Genomic DNA, 5,670 nt, shown 5'->3' on the forward strand with positions numbered 1-5,670 from the left:
AGTAATGCCACCCATCTTCCCCTTCCCCCTCTCTATCCCTTTGAAAGCACTGAAATCCAAGAATATTGAGAATCCATTCCTGCCCTGGTGCCAGCCAAGGCTCTGTAATGGCCACAACATCATAATTCCATGTACGTATCCAAGCTCTCAGTTCATCACCTTTGTTCCTGATGCTTCTTGCATTGAAGTACACACACTTTAGCCCTTCTACGTTACTACCTTTGTACCCTTTATTCTGTTTCTCTTTGCTCAAAGCCTCTCTATATGTTAGATCTGACTTTACTCCATGCACTATACTTGCAGTACTCGCATGAACTTTATCCTCCTCCACATCACTATCTGCTGTAACGCTCCTGTTCCCCTCCCCCTTCAAATCAAGTACAAGCCCCGCTCCTGTGCCTCCTAAACTTTTCCACTACGCTTCTAGCATCGAACTATCCGCAGCCCAGTCGAACATTAGTCGAACTGTGCTCAACCATTTGACAAAGGTCTAAACAACATCTAGCTGCGACAGCTCTCCAGTATCAGTTCTGGCTCTCCGTATATCAACTCCCTTCCACTCCGGTTTAAACCCCCAACCCCATCCCGTATGCCACAAGCAAACTTTCCCACAAGGGTATTAGACCCCTTCCAGTTCATCGCAAACCATCTTTTCTACTCAGGTCTCAAATTGCCAGGGGCGGGGTCCAGTCACCGTTCGCTGTCACTCTCTCTATAAGAGGAACGGACACTGAATGATCATGGTGTTTAGAAAGGAGAATGTCTCCGACTGATTTATTTGAAGAAATGGTTTAAGACTCGCAGACAGTTAGGAAACAACTGTAAGAATTGCCTTGCATCATATTTCATATTCCATTGTGTCATGGAGTCTGCTGAAAACAGAAATGGTTAAACATAACATCATGCTATCTTGGCTCACATCTGCAGGTGGGCGACGACTGTCCAAACGGTTGAACCGGATTTCAGCAGAAAGGCCGCTCCCTGTTCTGAGAAATGCGTACGTGGAGGAACCTGGCCAACATACAGGGCCGCAGCTTGCACAGAGACAAGGAGCTCTGAGTTTCACAGAAACGCACCCGGCGACGACCTGCACTTAGGAAGATCTTCTGATTCAGAAACCCAGAGCAACACTCACAAAACTCTGAAGAAGCACAGAACAGCACAAAACAGTAAACAGTCGACATTTCGAGCCGAGAGCTTTCATCAGGAATTAACCTTATTCCTAACCCACAACTCCTAAACCAGCCAAATATTCCTCTGCTCATTGTTTGAAATGAAGGGTGAAGGCCACTACTTGGAAATATGCCCACAAGGAAATAGAACATTGTTAATATTTTTTCCGGCTTTTCATTTCCAACCAGACTATAGCCTGCGGTTTGTATCAGTGATCAAGAAATCAGTAGCTCAGTGATAAACTTCTTCTCGCAATGCTTGTGTTTGTATCCCTGAGGTTGTGTTCATATGCTGGGATTTTTCCACACTTTATATCAAGATTAGGAACTGTTCTAGAATCAGAAATAAACGTTTCATGCGACGGCTGTACAGCCCTATCCTGCACGATTTTCAAAATACGTTACTTCAGGTGAATACATCGATATATATCTGTTTCTTTTATTCTGTTCTGGTAGATTGTAATTGTTTGGATCCCATCTCGGTGTCCGGTGGAAGTAAAGATTTTTTATGATTATATTGAAGGTCTGGATGATTGATAAACACCGGGGTGGAGAGCTATAAGACCCAACGACAGCGCAGCAGAAAGAGGCTGTTTGGTCCATTGAGTCTGCTCCGCCGGTTCATCATGGCTGATTCAACATTTTATTTGAGGCCCAAACTCCTCCCTACTGCTCGCATCCCGTCAGTAAATTAGGATTAGTAAGTACTGGTACTATGATAAGTGGCATTGTGGTTAATGAAGTAGGTTCCCAAAGCTTGCAGAGAGACTTAGGCCAATTAGACGAGTGGGCTGAAAAATGGCAGATGGAGTTTAATGCTGATAAGTGTGAGTTGCTACATTTTGGTAGGAATAATCCAAATAGGACATATATGGTAAATGGTAGGGCATTGAGGAATACTGTAGGAATAATGGGGCATAGTTCCCTGAAGGCAGAATCTCATGTGGATAGGGTGGTGATGAAAGCTTTTGGTATGCTGGCCTTATAAATCGCAGCAATGAGTATAGGAATTGGGAAGTAATGTTACAATTCTACAAGGCATTGGTGTAAGTTGGGATTTGGAGTAAGTTAGGTCTTTATTCTTTGGAGTGTAGAAAGTTGAGGGGGTATTGATAAAGGTATTTAAAATTATGGGTGGTATAGATAGAGTTGACATGGATCGGCTTTTTCCACTGAGAATCGGAGATTCAAAGAAGACGACATCAGTTTTGAAATAAGGGACAAAAGTTTAGGGGTAACAAGAGGGGCAACTTTACTCAAAGAGTGGTAACTGTGTGTAACGAGTTTTCAGTAGAAGAGTTAGAGGCAGGTTCTATATTATCACTTGAATTAAAATTGTATAGGTATATGGACAGGAAAGGAATGGAAGGTTATGGGCTGAATGCAGGTCGGTGGGAGTAGGTGAGAGTAAGCTTTCAGCACGGACTGGAAGATCCGAGATGGCCTGTTTCCGTGCTGTAATTGTTATCTGGATATATGGTTAAATAAGTATTCATTGAGGGCCTCGCTCACTTCCACAGCCTCCAAGCACATCTTCCCACCTTTATCTCTAATCGGTCCTATCTTCACTCCTGTAAACCTTTGGTTCTTCACATAATTGATGAATGCCTTGGTGTTTATATTTACCCTACTCCTCAAGACCTTCTCATGCCCCTTGTTCCTCTCCTCAGCTCCTTCTTAAGCTCCTTTCCAGCTCCCCTATATTCCTCAATAGACCCATCTGATCCTTGCTTCCTAAACCTCACGTATGCTGCCTTCTTCCATCTGAGTAGATTCTCCACCTCAATTGTCACCTGTGGTTCCTTCACCCTATCATTCTTTATCTTCCTCACTGGGACAGGTTTATACTTAACATCCTGCAAGAGATCTCTAAACATCGACCACATTTCCATAGTACATATCCCTGCAAATAAAAATCATCCTAATTCACAGCCGCAAGTACTAGACTTATAGCCTCATAATTTGCCCTTCCCCAAATAGAAATGTTCCTGTCCTGTTTGATTCTATCCTTTTCCATTATAATGCTAAAGGCCAGGGAACGGTGATGACTGTCCCACAGATGCTCACCCATCTAGAGATCTGTGACCTGATCCGGTTCGTCACCTAATAAAAGACCTAGTATGGCATTACGCTACGTCGCCCTGTCAACATACTGTGACAGGAATCCATCCTGGACACACTTAACAAACTCTGCTCCGTCTAAAGCATTGGAACTAATCAGATGCCAATCATTAATAAGTAATTTAAAGTCACCCATGATAACCACCCTGTTATTTTCGCACCTTTCCAAAATCTGCCTCCCAATCTGCTCCTCGGTATCTCTGCCGCTACCAGGGGGGCCTGTAGAATACCCCCAGTCGTGTAACTGCTCCCGTCCGGTTCCTGATTTCACACATACTGACTAAAAAGAGGATCCTTTTACATAACCCACCCTTTCTATAGCTGTGATAGTATCCCTGACCAGTAATGCCACCCGTCTTCCCCTTCCCCCCCCCCCCCCCACTATCCCTTTGAAAGCACTGAAATCCAGGAATATTGAGAATCCATTCCTGCCCTGGTTCCAGACAAGTCTCCGTAATGGCCACTACATCATCATTCTATGTACGTATCCAAGCTCTCAGTTCATCACCTTTGTTCCTGATGCTTCCTGCATTGAAGTACATGCACTTTAGCCCTTCTGCATTACTACCTTTACACCCTTTATTCTGTTTCTCTTTGCTCAAAGTCTCTCCATATGTTAGATCTGACTTTACTCCATGCACTATACTTGCAGTATTCGCATGACCTGAATCCTCCTCCACATCACTATCTGCTGTAACGCTCCTGTTCCTCTCCCCCTTCAAATCTAGTTCAAGCCCGCTCCTGTGCCTCCTAAACTTTTCCACTATGCTTCTAGCATCGAACTATCTGCAGCCCAGTCGATCATTAGTCGAACTGTGCTCAACCATTTGATAAAGATCTAAACAACAACTGGAACGAGCTTCCAGTAGAAGTGGTAAAGGCGGGTTCGGTATTGTCATTTAAAGTAAAATTGGATAGGTATATGGACAGGAAAGGAGTGGAGGGTTATGGGCTGAGTGCGGGTCGGTGGGACTAGGTGAGAGTAAGCGTTCGGCACGGACTAGAAGGGCCGAGATGGCCTGTTTCCGTGCTGTAATTGTTATCTGGTTACAGGGGTAACATCACCGTCAACCTACGCAGGAGCTTTCAGTGTCCTGTCGACACAGACATGAAGATCTGCCAGATCCTCCACACTGCCAAGAGACATACCAGCAGTTTGACCCACCAAATGAAAACAGTTCACACTGATCTGGGATGAACCCCGTCTGCTCAGCCCGGTTCCGCATCCTGTCGATGTCCCGCTGTAAACTCTGACAGCCCTCCAGGCTGCCTACCCTCAATTTCACCCTCCAGGCTATCTACAACACCCTCAACATCAGCAAACGTATTAACCCGCCCCTTCTGCTTCTTCATCCAGGTGATGTATAAACATCACAAAGTGGAGGGGTCCCACAGCAGATCCCGGCGGAAAACCACTGGTCACCGACCTCCATGGGGAAAACAAACTATCTACAAGCGTGTGCACGTCGATTCTGGATCCACAACGCAAGATCTCCCTGGATCTCATGCCACCTTGCTTTCTGAGTAAGCCCTGCGCGGGGACCCTTATCAAATGCTGTACTGAAATCCATATACACTACATCCACTGTTCTCACCTCATCAATTTGCTTTGTGACTTCCTCAATGAATGCGGTCAGGTTCGTAAGCTCTTGATCAGGCTATCCCAACTATCCCTAATCAGGTCATGTCTCTCATTAATCCTGCCTCTCAGAATCTTAGACCATAAGACATAAGACAGGGGCAGAAGTCGGCCATTGATATACACCGTAAAAGAAGCGGCCCCAGCAGGGAACCCTGTGGAACACCACTGGTAACCGGCAGCCAACCAGAATGGGATCCCTTTATTCCCACTCTCTGCTTCCTTCCGATCAACCAACGCTCTACCCACGTATGTAAGATCCCCATAATTCCATGGGCTCTTTTCTTCACATAATTCAGCCTCATGTGCAGCACGTTGTCAAAGGCCTTCTGATAATCCAAATATACAACATCCACTGCATGTTCCCTGTCTGGACTACTTGTAATATCTTCAAAAAACTGCACTAGGTTTGTCAGGCAGGATTTTCCTTTAAGGAACCCATGCTGAGTTCAGCCTATCTTGTCATATGCCTCCAGTTACTCCGTAACCTCATCCTTGACAATCGACTCCAACACCGATGTCAAGCTAACAGGTCTATAATTTCCTTTTCGCTACATTGCCCCCTTCTTAAATAGCGGAGTGACCTTTGCAATCTTCCAGTCCTCCAGAACCAGGCCAGAATCTATCGACTTCTGAAAAATCATTGCTAATGCCTCCGCAATCTCCACTGCTACTTCTTTCAGAACACGAGGGTGCATTCCATCTGGTCCAGGAGATTTATCTGCCCTTAGTCTATTC

General features: G+C 45.2%; 1 long non-coding RNA gene across 1 annotated transcript; it reads left to right on the forward strand.

The window, feature by feature from the left end:
• Positions 1-394: 394 nt before the first annotated feature.
• On the forward strand, positions 395-1,963 carry LOC132390308 (uncharacterized). The gene is made up of 3 exons (XR_009510860.1): positions 395-821; positions 928-1,582; positions 1,696-1,963. It is a non-coding gene; the product is annotated as an uncharacterized LOC132390308 (long non-coding RNA).
• The last annotated feature ends 3,707 nt before the right edge of the window (positions 1,964-5,670 follow it).

The sequence above is a fragment of the Hypanus sabinus genome, unplaced genomic scaffold, assembly GCF_030144855.1.
Source record: "Hypanus sabinus isolate sHypSab1 unplaced genomic scaffold, sHypSab1.hap1 scaffold_853, whole genome shotgun sequence".
NCBI classification, from domain to species: domain Eukaryota; kingdom Metazoa; phylum Chordata; class Chondrichthyes; order Myliobatiformes; family Dasyatidae; genus Hypanus; species Hypanus sabinus.